Source organism: Nicotiana tabacum, chromosome 16 (assembly GCF_000715075.1).
Source record: "Nicotiana tabacum cultivar K326 chromosome 16, ASM71507v2, whole genome shotgun sequence".
Lineage (NCBI taxonomy): Eukaryota > Viridiplantae > Streptophyta > Magnoliopsida > Solanales > Solanaceae > Nicotiana > Nicotiana tabacum.
The window spans coordinates 120886527-120911048 of record NC_134095.1 but is presented as its reverse complement, the minus strand read 5'-3'; the positions used below and the strand labels follow the sequence as shown (position 1 = coordinate 120911048).

At 37.1% G+C, this 24522-nt stretch overlaps 1 long non-coding RNA gene across 1 annotated transcript; it reads right to left on the bottom strand.

Annotated features, from left to right (window-relative positions):
• Nucleotides 1–464: 464 nt before the first annotated feature.
• Nucleotides 465–19270, bottom strand: LOC107819457 (uncharacterized). Its single transcript, XR_012700255.1, has 2 exons — nucleotides 18529–19270; nucleotides 465–2042 (listed from the first exon to the last, which is right to left on the bottom strand). It is a non-coding gene; the product is annotated as an uncharacterized LOC107819457 (long non-coding RNA).
• Nucleotides 19271–24522: the final 5252 nt, after the last annotated feature.

Here is a 24522-nt window from a genome sequence, read left to right as displayed (position 1 = left end):
CCACAATTAATCACGTTTTATTAATTATTAAGAAAATTGGGTTGAAGTTGTGCGAACGCATCCCTCAATTTATTTTTTAGAACTAAATTCGTAATTATGTTACGCGAACGTATACATAATCACAATAATAATCTAAGTCGTGCTTAAAGCAAACTAACGGAGTTCATTATTCTTCCTAAATTTTGAGATTATTGTGAGGCTTAAGAGTTATACATCCTTCTGACTTAGCACCACGCATGGCCTATTATTATTCCTTGCCAAGAATGAAACAACTCCAAATTTATCATCTACCCAAATTAAAAGCATTTATTCGAGAACCAAGATTACGTATATCACAATCAAAATAAAAACTAATTAAAATAATTTAATTGCAAACTAAGTCATGCCACTCAAACAACGTAGAAACAAAAATCAACCAACACACACACCAAGCTATTGTAATAAAAGGAAATGAGAATGAAAATTGAGAAATAGACCTTTTATTGATGAACAAAACTGAAAATTGCAAATCAATCAGGCTTAACAAGGCAACAATCTTGAGATTGAAACATCAAAATTATGAACCGGAACCTCAAATTGACATCGGAGAGCTCGAAACCCAAATCAACCTTAGATAAACTAGAACCTCCAAACATTTGACAAAGCAGACCATCCCTTAATATTTGTGCTCTTTAAAATGTTTACCACCGCCGAAAACTTTGTGAACAGGATGTTCCCTAAAACAAAAGCCGACAAACTTTAGACTTAAACCACGACGTTACGGGAGGAGATGATGTTGTTTTCTTATTTTTATCAGAATCAAAAAAAAGACGAAGAAGAGTGATAGTTATTATTACGGAGATGATGTTGTTTCCTACATTACACTCCTTGTTTTCTTATCAATCCTGCCATTTTTAGTGTAGCTCCTAGGTCTAGGTATTGAAAACTTAGGGTAAGGTTTCTATAATTGGATATTTTATATGGAGGTGGGAAGGGATGATGGCCACTAGATTAGAAGGAAATACATAGCTAGGATTAAATCTTGCACTTAAGTGGGCTAATGGGTTGGAAAGAATGGGCTAAGGGTAATTGGGTTGGACCATGTCATTTGGGTTAAAACTTAGGCTAAAAAGACCAAATAATATAATGTATCTATAAAAATGTAAAAATCACTCTAAATTAAAATAAACTAATATAAAACTAAATACTACGAGTGAAACTAATTTTTTGTATTTTCAAATGTTATAATACTATAAATATAAATATACTAATTGACTTTAACCTAAAGATGAAAATATTTATTTTATTTTTTGTAATTTTTATTTTTTTGTGATAAAATAAAGTAAAAGAGTCAAAACTATTTAAAATAACGATATTAAACCTAAACTAAATATTTTACGCTAAAATGTGTAAAATCTTGGGGATGGTCAAAAATTACATGTCTACAGCTGCCCTTCTTTGACTGGAAACGCGAAGAGTTTTCAGGCAAAGAACGACGAGACAGGTTTTTCGACCCGACCCTTATTTAGAGCGACCAAAAACTAAGAGAAAGGAGAATGTGACCAAGCCCTGGTATCTGAGCTGCCTACATATCCTTGGCTATAAAGGAATCAGGCCACGTGTAGTTCGGAATTAGGAAGAGTGATGGAGTATACCGAGGTGGAGAGCCGATTGAGGTGTCGTCGAGGTTCCGGTCCGCGGTATCGTTATTACACCAAAATCAAAAATGAAAAGACTAACTAAGCTTATCAGCTACGAGTTACAAGATTACTATCTATGAGTCTTCTGAAGTTTGATCTTCAGTCTTGGTTGGTCCTTCATGCGGACTCTGATCTGAATCTTAATGCTTGTTAGCTGCAGGTGCTGGTTCTTTCCTTTTTCAACTTCTCAGATCAAGGCGAGACATGCAAAGCTTGTGATTTCAATCACGTCTTGAGCGGTCCACATCTTTTCTCCGCTTCTGCACTTTAAGTTCACTTCTTTTTCTTTTTTTTCTTTTTTCCTTATTCGGGATTGAGACTCATTCTTTTGGTCGTCTCGAACCTTGTGCCTTGAGGTAAAACCTGATCAGACACCAAAACAAGCAAACGAACGAATGAAATTTTTTTGCCCCAGTTTTCACTAGGAAAATTCGTGAGTTATTTTAATAAAATTCTAAACTACTTCTTTATTGAAAGCAATAAAAGGTCGGGATTGTGTATCCTTGGGAAAAAGAGATTAGGGAGTGGAGTCCCTATATCTAAAATGAAATCAACTAGGGATTGGAGACCCTAAGTTGGAAAGATTACCAGGTTATGTTGGCATCAACTAAGGAGTGGGACCCTATGTTGGAAAAGATTACCAAGTTATGCTGGCATCAACTAGGGAGTGGGACCTATGTTGGAAAAGATTACCAGGCTATGCTGGCATCAACTACTGAATTGGACCCTATTTTGGAAGAGAAAACTAGGGAGTGGAGACCCTATGTCTAAACCGAACCAAGAAGGATTTTTGTGTTTTTTTTTTTTGGAAGAAAATCATTTTTTTGTGTTTGAGAAAATCATTATTTTAAACAAATTGCTCAAACGCTTTTTTTAAGAAATTATTATCCTAGGAGAAAATTCACCAGGCTAGGTTTCTTTTTTTTTGTATCTTAGGAGAAAGATTCATCAGACTAAGATTCTTTTTTTTGGTATCTTAGGAGAAAGATTCATCAGACTAAGATGTATATCCTAGGAGAAAATTCATCAGACTAGGTTTTCTATCTTAGGAGAAATATTCATTAGACTAAGATTTCGATCCGAGGAGAAAAGTTCATCAGACTAGGTCTTTTTTTGGTATCTTAGGAGAAAGATTCATCAAACTAAGATTTCTATCCTAGGAGAAAATTCGTCAGACTAGATTTTCTATCTTAGGAAAAAGATTGATCAGACGAAGATTTTGATCCTAGGAAAAAGTTCATCAGACTAGGTCTTCTATCTCAGGAGAAAGATCCATCAGCCTAAGATTTTGATCCTAGGAGAAAATTCATCAAACTAGGTCCTTTTTTGTTATCTTAGGAGAAAGATTTATCAGACTAAGTTTTGTTTTGTTATCTTAGGAGAAAGATTCATCAAACTAAGATTTTTATACTAGGAGAAAGATTCATCAGACTAAGTTTTCTTATCTTAGGAGAAAAGATTCATCAGACTAAGATTTTGATCTTAGAAGAAAGTTCATCAAACTAGGTTTTCTATCTTAGTAGAAAGATTCATCAGACTAAGATTTTTATTGGGAGGAAAATCCATCTGACTAGGACTTTTTATCCTAGGAGGAAAAATATGGAGATCAATGGCAAGGTTTTGTGCACAATGGCAAGGTTTTGTGCACAATAGCAAGACAAATAAAGGCGAATATTTGAGGAACTTCCCTTTGTCGGCTCTTCTCTTCTTTTCTTTTTCTTCTCTTTTTTTTTTGTTTTTTTTTCTTTTTTTTGAACCACTTTCCTTGAACTGCCTTGTTCCTGTTTCACACAAAGAAAAATTTGTCAGTTTTGAAAATGGTGGTCAGTTTGTAGCCTTGAGTCTTGGGCAACTTGGCTTCTTCTCAATCAGCTTGAGTCGGTTTCAAGAAACTTTTGCTCTACATAAACCCTAATTATTTCACACCCAGTACCATTTATATTTGTGGCTCAATCAGCCTTATCCCAACTGGAGATCTTTTCTTAGATGACCTTTTCTGATATCTTGAGTGACTTCCTGCTTTTGAGCAATTTGTCTGTCAGAGAGAATCACAAGTTATCTTTGCTTGCGCCAAGTAGGTTGACAAGAGTCTTTTGGGGGAGCTTTTGCATGAATCCTAAAGGCATGTTACAAGTAGGAACTGAGTATGCTGGCCAAATTTACTTTGTGCAACTAAAAAGCTGGTAGCAGATTTTGAAATCTTTTTTTGCTTGTTTTGACAGGACTAACTTAGAGTGAAGGACACAATAATGCAAAGAAACAAGTATTAACAAGAAGTGCCCCTGTTGGAAGGACGGAAGGAAGAGTTTTTTTTCAATAACTAGCCTTAATGATCATGACATGCATTTTGGACTTGATAGTCAATCTATCAAACTAACCAAATCTTTTCTTTTACCATTCTTATGACCTTTGAAGTCGGGCTTGTTCGTGATGATCCTTTGCATCGGCTTCATGACTCACTTTCGACAAGTGTTGGCCCAAGGTGTTTTCACGAACCAGTCTCTCTCATTTATTCATCTCTGCTTACCGTCGTCTTACAGTGCCCATGAGGGTTTTTAATAGTAAGACTCTCTCATTTTTCTTCTTTATTTTTCTTTTTCTTTTGCTTTCTTGTGCGAGCATCTTGACAGTGTTCTATGTCGTGTGAAAACTATTGTTCATTGCATGCGTCTCTTGGCATTCTTGAAGGCTGAATAGGAGGTCTTTATTTGGAAGGTTTTTGGATAGGGTTGGAAAGAAATGACGTCATGAAATTTTAAAATAGACTCAAAGTAAAGGGTTGTAGATTTACAACTCTTGGAATCGACTCTTTCAAAAGTGAAATAAAATCTTTTCCCCAGTTTCAGCTATTGGGATTTTTTTTTTTTGGAATTCTTATTTGGTTGGACCAAACCGTGAGGTTGCCTACGTATCCTTTATTAAGGAATCAGGTCGAACGTAGTTCAAACATCTGACCTAACTATTTTTCATCTTTGTTTCTGTTTCGTTTTTTTTCTTTTTCTATTTTTTACTTTTCGTTTTCAAAACAAGTTGCCCCAATTTCTATTTTCTGGGCGCATGGACCATTGACAGTTCTTTTCTTCTTCATCTTTTTTCACTTGAAATTTCTATGAATTGCCCCAGTTTGTACTCTTGAGACATTGAATTTTTTTATTTTTCTTTTTTTTTCATTTTTTGTTTTTTTAATCTTCATTCTATACTTGATTCCAAAAGAGGGTGGTCAAAGAAAATAACACAAGTTCAAAAGGGGTAACAAAGGGTATAAAGTGTTTGGATAGCAAAAAGGGCCTCCCAGCCTCGAGAACGTCAATTATAGTATCTTTTCGCGATCACATCATTGATGAACATGCTTGTCTTCTTGGGTCTTTTTTAGTATAAAGCTGTATGAGCAATACTTTCCTCGCTGTGAATGACCCTTGTCAATTTGGGTGACTTTCCTTGGATTTTGTCTTGATTTAGAAGATGTATTTTGCAATTTTCATGTTGTCTGGAATACACCTTCTATTGAAAACACTTTCTATCTCTTAGTGCTAAACAAACTTCAACCCATCCCATTATCCTTAAGCCCGATCTTCTCAAATGACTCAAAAGGTAGAGATCCTTAACTTCCATGAGCATGACTATTTTGGTTCCATATAAAATTGGCTCATGCTTATTGTTTAAATGTTTTATGTCTCTATTCATCTTCGAAAATGTCTCTTTCTCACTTATCCAATTCAAGACTAAATCAGTTTTCTAAGATCTGGCCAAAATTCCGCATGCATGTCATGTCATTAGAACTAGCATGAAAAGAACTATGCACAAAATGGCTAACTACTTTTGTTTAATTGAATAAAGGATAGAAAGGTCCAATAGCACAAAAAGAAGAAGAAAAGATGACAAAATAAGCTACCATGACTGAAGGAGGAGTGACTTTCTAGTTACTAAGCGATATCTTAGCCACACATTCGCACATCAGCACTACTATGGCATTTGACCATTTTGATTTCTTTGGATTCAACACTCAAATTTTGACAATCATCCCGAGCAGCCCATGTCTTATTGCTCAAATCTGGTAAAGTCAACCTCACATTTGCCTCCATTAAATTTTTTGCCGCCAAATTGCCTACTTGCCCTCTCGTGATCTTGGATCAACAACAATGGTGCTTGTTCCATTGGTTGAGAAGATGTTTTTATTTTTGAAAGATCTTGGATTGTTTTTGTGACTCGCCATTGCAAACCAACTACCTTTGACTAGCTTTTATTTCAAAACAACAGGCATGTTAGAATAAACACTCTCTTTCTTTTCTCTTTTTTTTTGTTTTTAACCATTCGATCGAACTTGATGTGGGTTGCCTACGTATCATGACGCCGCATTAATCAGATCTTTGCATAGTTCGAGAAGATCAGGAATAAAGTAAATAAACTAACTTTTTTTGGATTTTGAATTTTATTTTACTTTTTCGAAAGAAAGACTTATAAAGAAGAAAGAGAATAGTTTTGGATTTTGATTTTTCTTCAGAATGTTTGCAAAGAAAGACTTCTAAAGAAGAAAGATTTTTTTTTTTGAATTTATGAAAGAAATACTTCTAAAAAAAGAAAATATTTTTGAATCTTGAATTTTCTTTTCAATTTTTGAAGAACAAAAAAAAAATTGGATTTTGAGAAGAAACTAAAAGAAAATATTTTTCTATATTTTATTTTTTTAAAAAAAATTGGGGTCTAAAAGAAAGAATTTCTAAGGAAGCAAGTAATGGAAAATATTTTTGGATTTTTTTTTAAAAGAAATTGTGGTCCCAAAGAATGACTTTTCTAAAGTAAAGGAAAATATTTTTGAAGTTTTTTTTAAAATGTGGGCCGGAACCGATGAGGTTTGCCTACGTATCTCAAATTCGGTAAGAAACAGACCCGCGTAGTTCGGCCGTTTTGACATAATTGAAAAAACATGATGTTGACTCACTTTCATTTTTTTGAAATACATTTTGTGTTTCTCTTTTTTTCAAAATTTTGGCAGAATTTCGAGGCATTTTAAATGTGATGACCCAAAAGATCATCACTTGTGTTGCAATAAAATTCTACATTCCGAGGACTTAAAAAACCTCCCTAAGCACCACCTCGATTTGCGTGCATCGTCCGGACGCATAGCCTGAAAGCTTAAATGTGAAAATCTGTGAAAAATGATAAGTTTTGACGGTAAAATGAATAAATTTGACTTCAATCAATATTTTGGGTAAACGGACCCGGACCCGTGATTTGACGGTCCTGGAGGGTCCGTAGGAAAATATGGGACTTGAGCGTATGCCTGGAATCGGATTCCGAGGTCCCAATCCCGAGAAACGAATTTTTTAAAGAAAATTATTTTCTAAAATTGTTTAAAGAAATTTGAAATGAAATTTGTTTAGAACATGGTGGTATCGGGCCCTTATTTTGGTTCAGGCATCCGGTACTGGTCTTATATATGATTTAAGACATTTCTGTGAAATTTGGTGAAAAACGGATGTCATATGACTGTATTCGGACTTAAATCGCAAAATTTATGTTTAACGAAGTTTTGAGAAAATTTCATTGATCTCGAGATTTAATGTGATGTTCATGATGTTATTTTGATTATTTGATTACACGAATAAGTCCGTAGGATGTTTTTGAGGTTTTGTGTGCGCTTGGTATGGAGTTCCAAGGGCTCGGGTGAGTTTTGGGTAGGTTTCGGGGGGTCTAAGGCTTAAAAACTGAGCTTTTGCAGGCTCAGAGTGGTAGAGGACCTCTGAACAGGCATGCGGTCTGCACGATATGGACTGTTGCCACGGAGAAGCCTGTGCGGCCGCACTAGTTTTGGTGCGGTCCGCGATGAAGAACAATTTACTGGTCCAACTTCGGAAGTCTATATCTTTTTATCTACAGAGAATTGTGAGATATTTCAAAAACAAAAGTTGTAGCTCTTCGTGTCTAGTTTCCAGAAATGCAAAGAATTCACAATTTGGACATCTTTAGAGAAAGTTATGGCCGAAATACGTAGACCTGTCACTGCAGAACACAGGAAGCCTGTGTGGCCGCAGTTGATTTTGTGCGGTCCGCACACGACATCTGAGGGCAGTATATTTAGACGGGATTTTCAGTTATTTTTCATTTTTTAAGACCCCAAAAACATAAGAGGCGATTTTTCAAACAACCTTTCTTCTCCAAAGCAATTGTAAGAAGTTTTTAACTAGTTTTCTTCAATCATTAACATCTTTTAACATGATTTCAACTTCAAATCAATGATTTTCATTGGGGAAATTAGGTGTTTTGGTAGAACCTAGGTTTTTCAAAAATTGGGTATTTCGACCTCGATTTGAGGTCCGATTTCAAAACAAATACATATTTGAGCTCGTGGGGGAATGGGTAATCGGGTTTGGTTTAAACCTCGATTTTGACCACGTGGGCCTGAGGGTGATTTTGACTTTTTGGGGTAAAACTTTAGAAAACTCATTTTCATGCATTCAAATTGATTCATTTAATGTTTATTGATGTAATTAAGTAACTTGTAGCTAGATACGAGCGAATTGACGGAGGAATCAAGGGGTAAAGCTATAATTGAAACTTGAGTTGTGTTCGAGGCATCGAGGTAAGTGTTTAGTCTAACCTTAGCTTGAGGGATTAGGAGTTATGTCATATTTGCTAATTGCTTCTTGTTGAGTACGACGTATAGGCATGGTGACGAGTATCTATACGTTGGTGACAAGCATGACCGTGGGTCTTATTTTGTGATTTTCATGACTTCGTTGTATTATTCATGCCATGGTGAAGATTTCTATTTGTTGTGTAAAGTTGTGGAAAGAATTGTGACCTATGAACATTGAGGAGCGTTGGCTCCAGTAGTATAACGAATTGTGAAATTATAAGTGATAATTGAAACTCTAGAGTATTGGTTCGAGTTGTGAAGTGAATTGTGAAGTAAAAGTGAGAAGGAGAAGAGATCATTATGTTTCCCCCTTACTGGGCTATTTTTGAGTTGTGGTTCCCTTGCATTGTGTTCTTAATTGATATTACGAATGCATAGGTTGATTCTTTGGGTTAGGTGTTGTAACAAGTTTAGTTATAGCTGAGGTAGTTAGGTGTCGTAACAAGTTTGGTTATAGCTGAGGTAGTTAGATGTTGTAACACGTTTGGCTATAGCAGAGGTAGTTAGATGTTGTAACAAGTTTGGCTATAGCAGAGGTAGTTAGATGTTGTAACAAGTTTGGCTATAGCTGAGGTAGTTAGATGTTGTAACAAGTTTGGTTATAGCTAAGGTAGTTAGATGTTGTAACAAGTTCGGTTATAGTTGTTTCTCCCTTGCCGGGATATTGTGAGATATCATTGTTTTCTTAGGGATATTGTTTGTTGATATTATTGTTCCCTTGCCGGAATTCCTTGTGATTATTGTTGGCTTGTAATTGGGAGCGGGTGGTACGCCTACCACAAGATACAATGAAATGTGAGCGGGTGGTACGCCTACCACAAGATACAATGAAATGGGAGCGGGTGGTACGCCTACCACAAGATACAATGAAATGGGAGCGGGTGGTACGCCTACCACAAGATATAATGAAATGGGAGTGGGTAGTACGCCTACCACAAGATACAATGAAATGGGAGCGGGTTGCACGCCTGCCACGAGATACATGAAATGGGAGCGGGTGGCATGCCTGCCACAAGATATGAGAAATGGGATCGGGTTGCACGCCTGCAACAAGATGTGAAAAGAAAGTGAAATCTGCCTTTGTTTTTCTTTAATCTTGTTAGTGGTTGGATTCCTTTATATTCTATTGATATTCTGTTTTTACTTGTTTTTCCCCGAAGTATGTTCCCCCCTCCCTAGTTTTAATTGTTTATTTTCGTATTTCTTTTCCGCTATATATATTTGAACTTCATAGGTTTATTTGGTAGTTTGGTCCTGGCCTCATCACTACTTCGTTGAGGTTAGGCTAGGCACTTACCAGCACATGGGGTCGGTTGTGCTGATAATACACTCTGCACTCTTTTGTGCAGACCCCAGTGTTGTGGACTTCGGACCGTGGTGAGATTGTTGATTCTTGATCATCAGGCGACCCGAGGTAGTCCTGCAGGCATCCGCGGGCCTTGGCGTCCCCTTCTATCTACTATTCCTATTTTTTTCATGCATTTCTAGAGACAGTGTTGTATTTATTTCTTTCAGAACCTTTATTTGTAGTATTCTTAGACCGTCTGTGAAACTGTGACACCAATTCTGGGTGATTAAGGTTTAAGCTGTTGTAATAGATATATGTTCAGATATTCTATTGTTTTCTTCCACTTATTCTGAATTTCCGTTGTTTACCCGTTATTGTTTTATATAATGTTAAAGAGAATAGAAATTGGTAAAAAGGTAAATTGTCTAATAATTGGCTTGCCTAGCTAACATTAGTAGGCGCCATCACAACTCCCGAGGGTGAAAAATTTGGGTCGTGACATTAAATACTGGGTTTTCAGAACCGGGTGAATTCTCTATCCTACCTCACTCTTGGTTTTTCTGTTGTTTTTCTTTTGTTAGCCGGTCAATATATAAACCGAAAAGAATAAATGTACACATAGCATGTAAGATACATCAGGATGGTCTGGTCTTTTGGGTACACCTGTCCTAGACGGACCCAACCCCTGTGTTGAGTCCCCAAAGTTAAATGCACGTGATGCAAACAAACGCTCCTACTAGGGATCCGGCATGAGGTTATGTTATTCTAGGTTTAAACCTTGGGTTGTGTTCTTGATCAGGCTTACCCGAGCGGACAACTCGAGCCGAAGAGTGGGCAAACGTACCGGGAGCACGAAAGTCTACCCGGCCTTGTTGCTGGCCCAGCCTCGTTCTATTTGGTATAACTTCTAACAGAAAAGTGGGCCACGAACGTGTGCACCATTTTTTAGAAGACTCAGGTGGGAGGCGTAAGAAAACAATTTAATATAATTCAAATAATATCAAAGCGGTAAATAAGCGGCAATAAGCACATTAGGTCCACAAATACAGTAATATCAACAAATAATAAAGCCAAGCATAGATCATATTAACAAGCTCGAATTCTGAACCCTGAACCAAAGATCATGGGTTCTTTTCCCCAGCAGAGTCGCTAGAGCTGTCACACCTCCTTTTTACACCCAAGAGGGGATATAAGGGAGTTTTTCAAATTAAAGTGATATTATTCGAAATTGGATTATTTATTTAATTTTCAGAGTCTCCACTTGGAATAATTTATGGTGTCCCAAGTCACCGGTTTATTTTAAAGACCAAATCGAGGAAATTTCGACTTTATTTTAAAAGTCTGCGAACCAGAAATTCTACGTAAGGAATTTTGTTAACCCGGGAGAAGGTGTTAGGCATTCCCGGGTTCCGTGGTTCTAGCACGGTCGCTTAGTGATTTGTACTTAGCTTAAGTCGTTTAACTACTCATTTTTAGGACTTATGTGCATTTATCTTTTTACCGCTTTTAATCACTTGATTTGTTCGTAATGAAAGAATTGAGTTATGCGTACGTATACTCATTTCCTTTGGCGCGTCAAAAATCATGTCATGCGTACGTGTCCATAATTAATCACGCTTTATTAATTAATAAGAAAACTTGGTTGAAGTTGCGCGAACGCATCCCTCGATTTATTTTTTAGAATTAAATTCGTAATTCTGTTATGCGAACGTATATATAATCACAATAATAGTCTAAGCCATGCCTAAAGCAAACTAACAGTGTTCATTATTCTTCCTAAAATTTGAGATTATTGTGAGGCTTAAGAGTTATACATCCTTCTGACTTAGCACCACTCATGGCATATTATTATTCCTTGCCAAGAAAGAAATAACTCCAAATTTTCCATCTACCCAAATTAAAAGCATTTATTCGAGAACCAAGACTACGTACATCACAATCGAAATAAAAACTAATTAAAATAATTTAATTTCAAACTAAGTCATGCCACTCAAACAATGTAGAAACAAAAATCAACCAACACACGCACCAAGCTATTGTAAGAACAATGAAATGAGAATAAAAATTGAGAAATAGGCCTTTTATTGATGAACAAAACTAAATATTGCAAATCAATCAGGCTGAACAAGGCAACAATCTTGAGATTGAAACATCAAAATTAAGAATCGGAACCTCAAATCGACACAGGAGAGCTCGAAACCCAAATCGACCTCAGATAAACTAGAACCTCCAAACATCTGACAAAGCAGACCATCTCTTAATATTTTTGCTCTTTAAAATGTTTACCACTGCCGAAAACTTTGTGAACAGGATGTTCCCTACCAAAAAGCCGACGAACTTTAGACTTAAACCACGACGTTACGGGAGGAGATGACGTTGTTTTCTTATCGTCATCAGAATAAGAAAAAGACGAAGAAGAGTGATGGTTATTATTACTGAGATAAAGTGTTTCAGTGATTTTATTTTTTATAGATTCTCTGGCTCATCCGATTTCTCCACTTTACACTCCTCGTGTTCCTACATTATCAGTAAAGTAAAACCCAAATCTTGAAATTCAGTCAAGTTATGTGTCTATTGTATCTGAGAGAAAAAGTTGTAAAGATTCATTTTTGTGTGTTTGTATTTCTTTCACTTTTTAATTTTTTTGGAACAAAACAAGGAAAAGATCATAGAATAAAGATGAAAAACCTTAGCAATCCTGTCGTTTTTAGTGTAGCTCCTAAGTCTAGGTATTGAAAACTTAGGGTTGGGTTCCTATAATTGGGTATTTTATATGGAGGTGGAAAGGGATGATGGCAATTGGATTAGAAGGGAATAGATGGCTAGGATTAAATCTTGCACTTAAGTGGGCTAATGGGTTGGGAAGAATGGGCTAAGGGTAATTGGGTTGGACCATGTCTTTTGGATTTGAACTTAGGCTAAAAAGACCAAATAATACAATGTATCTATAAAAATGTAAAAATCACTCTAAATTAAAATAAACTAATATAAAACTAAACACTACGAGTGAAACTAATTTTTTGTATTTTCAAATGTTATAATACTATAAATATAAATATACTAATTGACTTTAACCTAAAGATGAAAATATTTATTTTATTTTTTGTAATTTTTATTTTTTGTGATAAAATAAAGTAAAAGAGTCAAAACTATTTAATATAATGATATTAAACCTAAACTAAATATTTTACGCTAAAACGTGTAAAATCTTGGGGAGGGTCAAAAATTACATGTCTACAGACTAGGAATATTATCCTTCCAACCATGTTGTAGCCAATTCTGATAGTATTCATTCTAGGTCCAATGACCTCATCTCATCCAACACAACCACTCTAATGACATGACACATCAATACAGTCCAAAGCCATAACCTGTGCAACTCGTGCACCCAATAGCAACATCCCCAAATGTACTCAAATCATGAAAAAAATGACTCAAACGGGAGGACTATCCCGCAAGCTTAACAAGTACTGCCACAATGAAATACTGTAAATTCATCACACCCCGTAGGACCATCACACGAATCTAACACAGGTTCATACCTCAACATAATTTTGCTGCAATGTGTGCCCCATCCAAACACTAATCCATGGCATATACCTCAAGCCACCTTGCTCAAAATCAATAACCACGCGCAACGACATCAAGTACTCAAAGTGCATTACCATAACCATGGAGAAGCAAATGACATAACACCACATGAAACCCGAAAGAGCATAACCAATATGCTATACATCAAGCGATATCCAATACTCTTCTCGCTCAAATCCGTTATAGGACTCCAATAGAACCACACTATATGTGTATACAACCAACAAATCATGACCCCTCATAATATAGAAGAGTAGCTCATAGATCACTCCAGAACACGAATAAGCTCAACAATAATCGAATGGCACATCCCTCAATAATAGCAGTACGGAGCCACCAAATTCGACCTGGTACAAAACACACCTCCATGTTGGGCCTACCAATGAACCCCAAATCAGCTCTGGTCCCCCACGATAGATAAATAACCCTCTGAAAGTCTAAATGACTGAATCACAACATATACTAACCTCTGACTAAACTTGGATACTTTTTACGGTCGACAACCACGAAACAATCTACTCACCAGAACTCTCAATCTCTAAATCCATAGAATATACGAATCACCATCTCTGATCTCAACTCCACCGCCTAAATGCCCATACTTCTCCAATTACACAGTCACCCCACGAGGAATACTTCTAGAAGTCTTCTATACCACAAAGCAAAAATTGAACTCCAGCAGTCGATCAAACAAGAGAGTGTCGCAATACCAATAAAGTATCCATAACTCCCACACATCGCCCTTTCTGAAATGTATAATCTCATTAAGCCATACCAGTTAGTAATATCATTTACCTAGTCATCAGAAATTGTCCATGTTGCTTAAGAATTTATGACCTTCCTTTCAGAATTGAACTGTGACCTTACACATGCAAATCCCAACCTTACACAACTTACCACATATACCATGTCATCCCATGATAAATATGAGAACTTCATAATCCACTTCGAGTCACAAGCAACTAAGTACTCAACTAGCCAAGAACTTTTCATTTGACCCCATCTAGGAGAAGATCACTACACATCACATGATCCTCACGCCAGTAGAAGATATACCTCTCTAACCATGGTAGAAACCACCAAGAACTCTCTGAATCCCATTTGCTCAAAACCCAACCGTCAGGATTGAATCCTTCTACCCCAACCAAGCTACACATGTCACCAAAACTCAAGCGCATCACCACGAAACACATGTAGAAACTCATTACCTCATAAACACCCAAAGAACTAATCATACCCATTACCATGTCAATCCAACCTACTACCAAGCTATCCTATTTATTCGAGTTCCTTCTGAATTGCATTCACATTGATACTTCTCCTCACCATAATACCTCAATCCTCAATCCAGACTCACCACATGAGACCCTAACATAAACCACACTGCCCTAAGGCTCATAAGCCGCTGAATGCTCTCTTAAGCACCCCAAAAGTACCACAATCGAGATACTCACTCCAAAGAGACCTTCTATGAATTTCAAGTTGTTCATCTTACTTTCTTGATACTGAAATGTATAATCCACAATGATGTAGAAACACTGCGAGCCTCGACACTATCCAATGTAACTCTTAGCTTCAAGCCACATACGAACCCCCAAAAATTCTCAATTGCCATATATAAATATTGAATTCATTAGAACCATTCTCGAGAGTTATCCACTCTGCTTAAATCTTGATTAGACAGATCAAATGGGCTAATCGACCTTAGCCCCATTAGCACTCCAACACCCAAGGATGTAACCCCACCTAAATGCAACCAGATAAATTTCTGCTCCACGAACATTATATCCTTAACCAATAAGAACTCAAATCATTCCATGATTCTCATATACTCATATAATCTAATAAAACTCATACCCAGAAATTTCCTTTACTCGAGTCATCCTTGATCTCAACCTCTGCAAGTCATAACTGATTCACCAGTATACCTCAAACTGAAACTAATATGACACTTAGTCGTGCAATCAACTTATCAATAGTAGACTCCCCCCTTGGATAAAAGCCATAGATCAAAACACACAAAAACTCACAATGTCCATACTCTATTACTTCCATAATACCATAGTGAGATTGAACTAAATCCTTCATAAGCTTGTTCAACACAACCATCTAGTACTTCAATCATCTACAAATCTCGCATTTACCCTCGTAATAGTCAAGACAACTCTCATACGCGATCCAAACTCAATCTGCAGCATATATAATTCACTGGTAAAGGAAGACTCGCTACAAAAGAGCATAGGGATCACACGCCCTCAGGACACCCTACAGGAGATAACCCACCTACTTTGCCTCAAACTAACATCTCTTTATACCTTTCCACCATCATAAACATCACGCAATCACTTAATATTCCTGAGTCTGAACTCATATCATGACATAAAATCTACTTCGTTCCCCAACTAAACAATATGAAAAGATCCTTCAACACACCCATAACTCGGGGCTATTCATCAAATCAAGATGGAAATCAAGAACCAAATAGTTCTTTCTACCCTCAAGAAGACCCTCCTCATCACATCCAAATCATATGAACATATCTCGCAGTCACATCATACTCATCACGTAGCCATCCAGTCATTACTTCCACTAATATGGACACTACCGAACATATAAATCCAAAAGCACGCTCTCACACAATCAACACCTTAGTGCTCAAGCTAGAGGCAAAGCCCGGACCCAAGTCATCCAGACTGGCCCAACATCAACACACAAAAATCACATCTCGCCTCTCATTTAGGGAATCACAAGCCGTCGATGCACAGCTGATACCAAGTGCTCATGCGCGCATATGAATGCGTGGAAGGAATTTCAAGAGTTACATTTCAAGATGAATCAATGCCGCACGACAAGAATTTCAAGAATGTGGGATTTCCTAAAGGTTTTGCAGCCTCTCAAAGATAGGTACAGACGTCTTTGTACCAATCCGTGAGACTCTACTAAACCTTTCATGACTCGTGAGACCTATGTAACCTAGGCTCTGATACTAACTTGTCACGAACTAAAACTAACCCTATCGTGATGGCGCCTAAAGTGGTACTAGGCAAGCCGATACACTACCAAACCCAATCACTATTTTTATTTTTAAGACAAAACCAAAGTTATTTAACAATAAACCAGCATAAGGAGCTTAAATCAAAACAACAGTGCGGAAAAAAAGCCCGACATCAGGGTATCACTAGTCATGAGCATTTACTACAACCGTCTGACAACATCAAGACTAACATAGCCTAAAAATAACTGAATACAACTAAGGGAGGATAAAGAGGGAGAAAAGTAGGGCTGGGATTGTCAGGCAGCTACCTTACTAACTCTGATGGACCGTCCATTGATTAATCAACACCCGCTATCGGGTTTAGAAATACCCGGATCTACACACAATGTGCCGGGAGTAATGTGAGTACATCAACTCACTAAGTAATAAAAGTAAATAGAGACTGAGCAGTAAAACCATTTAAAACATCTTTCAACAGTCTTCAATGAAGTGATGAAACAGTGAGTAAAAATGGTGAAAACATATACAGCCCCTTAGGCAAAACTCACTCGTATATAGCCCCTCGGCAAACATCACTCGTGAACATCCCCTCGGGCAAACATGAATCATAAACAGCCTCTCGGGCAAACCTCACAATCACTCATATACAGACCCTCGGGCATTACTTCATATCACTCGTAAACAGCCCCTCGGGCACAATATGAATCAAGAACAGCCCCTGGGGCAAAACATCGTATCACTCACTCAGGGTACCCATGCTCACTAGGGCTGTACAGACTCCGGAGGGGCTCCTACAACCCAAGCACTATAACAAGTGACCTCGTGGAATAAATCAATCAGGCCCTCCTTTTTATCACTCGAGGGGTATATAAGAGAGTTTTTCCAATTAAAGTGACATAAATCGAAATGGAATTATTTTATTTATTTATCAGAGTCTCCACTTAGAATAATTTATTTGGTGTCCCAAGTCACCGGTTTATTTTAAATCCTAAGTCGAGGAGAATTTGGACTTTATTTAAAATCTGCAAAACCAGAAATTCTAGATAAGGAATTCTGTTAACATGGAGAAAGTGTTAGGCATTTTCGAGTTTCATAGTTCGAGCACGGTCGCTTAACTATTAATAATTGGCATATTATCTAATTTATTACATGTTTTAAACCTAGTGTGCATTTTTAAATTTATTTATTTAAATCGCTTTTTAGGATATATGGAATTTATTTTTTTGAACAAGTTACGATTATCGTACACTTGTCATTTTGGAACATACCGCAAAACACGCCACATGAAATGCACCCGTGATTCGCGATATGTTTATTTTATTATTGTTCAAAGTTGTTATGATCGGGTCACATGAAGTGCACACCTGAATTTGGGTTAGGTATCATGACTATGCCACGGGAATCGTACCCACAGTCACGATGATTTATTAATCGCGCCTAAAGCAAGCTACGATGTATTTATTTGGTCCTAAATTGAATATGTAGTTTATTTGGTCCTCGAGTTGTCTTATATTTTAGAATTTATTAGTAGTTGGATAAGGAACTCATTTAGCCTTTGACTTTTTAACCTGAAGCTATCTTTGGCTTTTCTGCATTGTGTTCCACCAAATGGTTGATTGAAGTCAAGCGCAAGAGCCAAATGTATTTGCATTTTCAAATAATATCAAAACACATCCAAGGAAAGGAAGTAAGGAATAAAAAGGGAAACTATGCCATGTTCATTATAAAGGGTTATGTGTACAGATTTACCAACCCTAAGTATCTCACAGAATGAAGCTAAAGGCAAAAAAAACACAGTATCTTATAATCGAGGGAAATCGCAGAAAAACAGTTCAATACTTTAGAACCAGAATACATAACCAGGAAAGGAATAGTCATCAAACACAGGAATAAAAAGCAAATCCATCTAATTAGCTTTCATCAAACACAGAAATAACCAAAACATGCAGCAAATTTAAAATAAAAAGTAGCAGACCGGTACTTGGGCAGAACGAACAAAATAGCTTATCATAGCTAAAGCACATGTCATAGGTATAAATTATATATACTGTTTTTCAACAAACAAACAACCACATTAAGACCACATCCTTAGGAATTGATTAAGTGCTACTGATTACTAACAACATGAGGACATTGAACAGGGTGATTTCAAACCATTATATGCCTATTTGTATTAATTTGTTACCGTTTGAAATAAGATCTCAAAACACAAACAAATCGTATAGCATTATTAGGAAAGGATAATTGCATAGATACAACAATAATCAGAAATTCATTGAAGACAAAAGGAATTCATTCATTTTTTGACTTAACGGTGGCGTAAATCACAACAAAGTACCTGCGTGTGTAGATATCACCTCCAAAACTCCAACTAAAGGCTAGATGAGAAATGAGCTTAGCACAGCGGAAAACCAATAGATCCGAACAAGGAGCAACAGCAAATTTTCAACCATAGTAGCATTTTAAAACCCAGAAAAATAGAAACAAACAGTAGCGGTTTGTTCCAGCCTTGGAGCTCGTCAGCGAGGGAAGCTCAGGCACAAGAGGGATTTATAGGAGGAGAAATTGAAGTGTTGATGGCTGTTTTTGGGACTTTTTGGTATAGGAATTTCAGTTGGGTTTTCAGAGCTTTTACATGGGTTTGGGGCTGATTTGAGCTCGAGTATTAGAGCTGAAAATGGTGGTGTTCGTGGTGTTCTAAGAGAGGTCCATGGCTGAAATTTTGGGCTAATCCCATCCCCCTTTCGTTTTTCTTTTCCCGGATCCCCTCTCTCACTGTATCGTCCTACCTTCCTCTCTATCTATGTGTGTCTTTTTTCAATTGAAAGAAAGAAGCCATCTCAAATCAGAAGGGGAAAGAGGCTGAGGTACTACCGCTAGAAGCTAATCTCAGAGGAAAGGATTTGTTGTCTTTGCTCTCTGTTAGAAGTGAGGAAGAAGAAGATGGGTGAGCTATTTTGGAAGATGATGAGGGAATGCAGAAGAAGGGGAAAAGCTGCGCTGTTTTGGGTGTTAGGGATCTCCTCAAATAAGGTCTATTAATGTGTGTTAGGTCTGGGGATTTAAGGGTAAAAATGGGGAACGGGAAGATTGGGCTGGGGTTTAAAAGTTAATTTGAGTCATATTTGGAATTGGCCCAATTTTAAAAGAAACAAGACCAAAAATATATTCTTTCTATTTTTATTTTCTTTGTTTTTTTTTTCCTTTTTCTTTTTCTTTGATTTTAAATTCTAATTAAATTAATTAAGATCCTAAATCAATTTATTTTTTGTAGAAATTAAAATTCTTTATTTATTTTTAACATTAAACGACTAATTAACTTAAAACTAAAGAAAAATACTAATTTTAAAGACTAAACTCTAAATATGTAACATGACTATTTTTTGTGATTTTGGCTTAATAAAATTAATTCCTAGATGCAAATTGAACCTAAGATGGCATGAAATTAAAACGTGATAATTTTTATGATTTTTCTATGATTTTAAAATATTAAAAATGCATGAAATGTAACTAAATAAGGAAAACTCCTAAAAATCAATTAAAATTATTTTGGTCTATTTTTAGGAGTTATTTTCATGTAGGGCAAAAATTAGGTGCTCACATTTGTCCCTCTTTGCTCGGAAACATGAAGAGTTTTCGGGCAAAGATAAAGTGAGTGATTAAGAGCAATATTTGCCCGTTTGAAACTCTATTGGAAGCATTTTGAAAAAGTTAGACCGAACCTTGCTTCGGAGGTTGTCTACATATCCTTGGCTATAAAGGAATCAGGTCGGTGTAGTTCTGAAAGTTTTGGTAGCTGGGACTATTGAAAAACTGTGATTTCACTATTGTTGCTGCTGTTTCTGCTTGCTGAGCTCCTTATTACATCAAAATGAAAAATAAAAAACTAAACTAGCTAAGCCTATCAACTATGAATTACAATATTCCTATCTATAAACCTTCTAAAGTTTGATCATGAGTCTTGGCTGGTTCTTCCTACAGACTCTGATCTGAATCTTGATGCTCGTTAGTTGCAACCGCTGGTTCATTTTCTTCAGCTTTTTGAAACAAGGCCGGACATGCAAAGCTTGTGACTTTAATCATATCTTGAGTAGTCCACATCTTTTCTCCGCTTTTACATTTAGAGTTCACTTCTTTTCTTGTTCCTCTTTTGGTCATCTCAAACCTCGTGCCTCATGGTAAAAACTTGTTCATGAACCAATACAAACAAATGAACAAAACTTTTCTGCCCTAGTTTTCACTAGGAAAATTTCGTGAGTTATTGTAACAAAATTTAAACTACTTCTTTATTGAAAGCAATAAAATCATGATTGTGTATACTTGAGAAAAAGAGATTAGGGAGTGGAGACCCTATATCTAAAATGAAATCAAATGGGGATCGGAGGCCCTAAGTTGGAAAGATTATCAGGTTATGCTAGCATCAAATAGGGAGTGGGACCCTATACTGGAAAAGACTATCAGGTTATGTTGGTAGAGTCAACGGGTTATGCCGGAAAAGTCCTCGGCTTATGTCGGAAAAGTCATCGGGTTATGCTGGGGAAGTCATCGGGTTATGCCGGAAAGGTTCTCGAGTTATGTCGGGGAAGGTCCTCGGGTTATGCCGCGGAAGTCATCGAGTTATGCCGGAAAGGTCCTAGTCATCGGGTTATGCCGGAAAGGTCCTTGGGATATGCCGGTGAAGTCATCAAGTTACGCTGGAAAGGTCCTCGGGTTATGCTAGGGAGGTCATCGGGTTGTGCCGGAAAGGTCCTCAGATTATGCCGGGGAGGTCATCGGGTTATGCCGGAAAGGTCTTCGGGTTATGCTGAGGAAGTCATCGGGTTATGCCAGAAAGGTCCTCGGGTTATGCCAGAAAAAGTCATTGGGTTATGCCGGAAAGGTCCTCGGGCTATGCCGGGGAAGTCATCGGGTTATACCGGAAAGGTCCTCGGGTTATGCCAGGGAGGTTGCGTTATGCCGGAAAGGTCCTTGGGTTATGCCGGGGAAGTCATTAGGTTTGTCGGAAATAGGAATGATGAGTCAGTGCATCCATCACCAGGGCAAATAGGAATGGGCTGAGCGCAGACCCTTGGTGCAACCCCGTAACAACAGGAAAGTGTTTAGAGTCGCCTCCTACTGTCCTAACCCGAGTTTTAGCTCCAACATACATGTCTTTAATCACCCTAATATAGTCAACTGGGACCCCTTTATCCTCTAAGCAGCTCCATAAGACCTCCCTAGGAACCCTATCGTATGCTTTCTCCAGATCAACAAACACCATGTGGAGATCCTTCTTCTTATCCTTGTACTGTTCCACCATCCTCCTAATAAGATGGATAGCTTCTGTGGTAGATCTCCCTGGCATGAACCCGAACTGGTTGTCTGAAATAGACACCGTCCTTCGCACTCTCATTTCTACCATTCTCTCCCAAACTTTCATGGTATGACTTAGTAATTTGATGCCCTTATAGTTGTTACAGCTCTGGACATCACCTTTGTTCTTATACAACGGAACCATTGTACTCCACCTCCACTCTTCAGGCATCCTATTAGTCTTCAATATAACACTAAACAATCCAGTAAGCCATTCCAAGCCTGCTCTACCCACACACCTCCAAATTTCAACCGAAATTTCGTTTGGCACGGTAGCTCTGCCCCTTTCATCTTACGCATTGCCTCCATGACTTCATCGATGTCAATGTCCCTACAATTACTTAATTCATGGGGACTGTCGGCATTCCTCAATTCCCCAAGTATAATATCCTGATCCCCTTCTTCACTTAGAAGTTTATGAAAGTAGGTCTGCCACCTTCTCTTAATCTGCTCATCTCCCATCAAAACTTTTCCGTCATCATCTTTTATGCACCTCACTTAGTCCAGATCCCGAGTTGTCCTCTCTCTCGCCTTAGCGAGTCGGAATAACTTCTAAAGAAAAGCGAAAATATTTTTGGACTTTAATTATTCAAAAAAAAAATAAGATTTATAAAGAGGGGAAAGATATTTTTTCTTGGATTCTTTCTTTTCTGACTTTTTTTTTGGATATTTTGAAAAAAGTACTTCAAAATAAAGGAAACTTGTACTTCGGATTTTGATTTTTTATTGATTTTCTTTTTTATTTCCTTTTTTTCGTATGAAAGACTTAGAACAAAGGAAACTATTTTTTTGAGTTTAAAAATATTTTTTTTAAAAAACAAAAATTTCTAAAATAATGCTTCTAAAAAATGAATTAAATGAAAATATTTTTTGGGGGGGATTTTTAAAAATTGGGGCCGAAACCGATGAGTTTTGCATACGTATCTCACATCCGGTGAGAAACAGACCCGCGTAGTTCGGTCACTTTTGACGGAACAGGGAAATATGGCACTTGAATATTTTGGCTCAATTTGGAATGACCTTTCTTCTTCTCTTTTTTCACAATTTCAGCAGAGTTTCAGGATATTTTCAAGTACTTGGGTTTTTTGAGAACCTGGTGAATTTTCTCTTTCCTAGCTCACTCTGATTTTTGTTTTCTTTCTTCTTTTTCTTCTTCTGTTTTTTTTTATTTTCTTTCCCTATTCTAGAAGCCGGTCAACATGCAAGCCGAAAGAAACAGATGCGCAGGTAGCACGTAATATGCATCAGGATGGTCTTTTAATTTGGGGACCTGTCCTAGACGGACCCAACCCCTGTGTTGGGTCCCCAAAGTCAGATGCACATGATGCAAACAAGTGTTCCTACTATGGATCCGGCATGAGGCTGTGTTATTATAGGTTTAAAATCTGGGTGTATTGTTCTAGACCTGGCTTACCCAAGCGGACCATTCGAGCCAAGGGGGGCTACGTACCGGGAACCAAAAGGTCATTCGGCTTTATAACTTGTCCGAACATCATTCTAAATTAGGTATGACACTAACAGAAAAGAAGTCATGCCAGCGTGTACTTCCCAGAAGATTAGAAGAGAAGGGTTAGCAGTTTATATGCATTTCCAATAATATCAAAGCGGTAAAAAGCGATATTTAGCACATTATGCCCAAGCATGTAACAAAAATCAGATAATAAATAAAATCCAATTATAAAAATTATTCTAAGTTCGAATTCTTGAACCCTTAACCATAGATTCTGGGTTCTTGTCCCCTGTAGAGTCGCCAGAGCTGTCACACCTCCTTTTTACCACCTGAAGGGGTATATAAGTGAGTTTTTCCAATTAAAGTGACATAAATCTAAATGGGATCATTTTATTTATTTTTAGAGTCGCGACTTGGAATAATTTATTTGGTGTCTCAAGTCACCGGTTTATTTCAAATCCCAAGTCGGGGAGAATTTTGATTTTATTGAAAAGTCTGCAAAACCAGAAATTCTAGATAAGAAATTCTGTTAACCCGGGTGAAGGTGTTAGATATTTCCGGGTTCCGTGGTTTGAGCACGGTCTCTTAACTATTAATAATTGGCCGATTATCTGATTTATTACATATTTTAAATCTAGTGTGCATTTTTAAATTTATTTATTTAAAACCGCTTTTAGAATATATGGAATTTATTTTCTTGAACAAGTTACGATTATCGTACACTTGCCATTTTGGAACACACCGCAAATCATGCTACATGAAATGCACCCGCGATGTATTTGTTATGATCGGGTCACATGAAGTGCACACCTGAATTTGGGTTAGGTATCATGACTATGCCACGGGAACTGTACCCATAATCACGATGCTTTATTAATCGCACCTAAAGCAAGCTACGATGTATTTACTTGGTCCTAAATTGAATATGTAGTTTATTTGGTCCTCGAGCTATCTTACACTTTAGAATCTATTAGTAGTTGGATAAGGAACTCATTTAGCCTTTGACTTTTTAACTTGAAGCTATATTTGGCTTTTCTGCATTGTGTTCCACCAAATGGTTGATTGAAGACAAGCGCAAGAGCCAAATGTATTTGTATTTTCAAATAATATCAAAACACATCCAAGTAAAGGAAGTAAGGAATAAAAAGGGAAACTATGTCATGTTCATTATAAAGAGTTATGTGTACAGATTTACCAACTCCAAGTATCTCACAGAATGAAGTTAGACAACAATGGATTCCTTGTGAAATTTTAGTCAAGCTAGGCTCTTGAATCAATCCATTTGACCTTGTATTGAAGGAGATAGCTTGGTTTAAATATTTGAAAATGGTGCAGATTTTTTAAATACGTATTCAGTGGCAATTTCGTAATTAATCTAAAAAAATTTGGCAACCCAATTCTTAGTAAAATGACCCTAAAATTCTCATATGATGTCAAAATTCGATGATTTTTTTTGCTATGGCTCCGTAATTATGATACGGATCTAATGTTTCAATAACAACAAAAATCAGAGCTCATTTGCTTAATGTA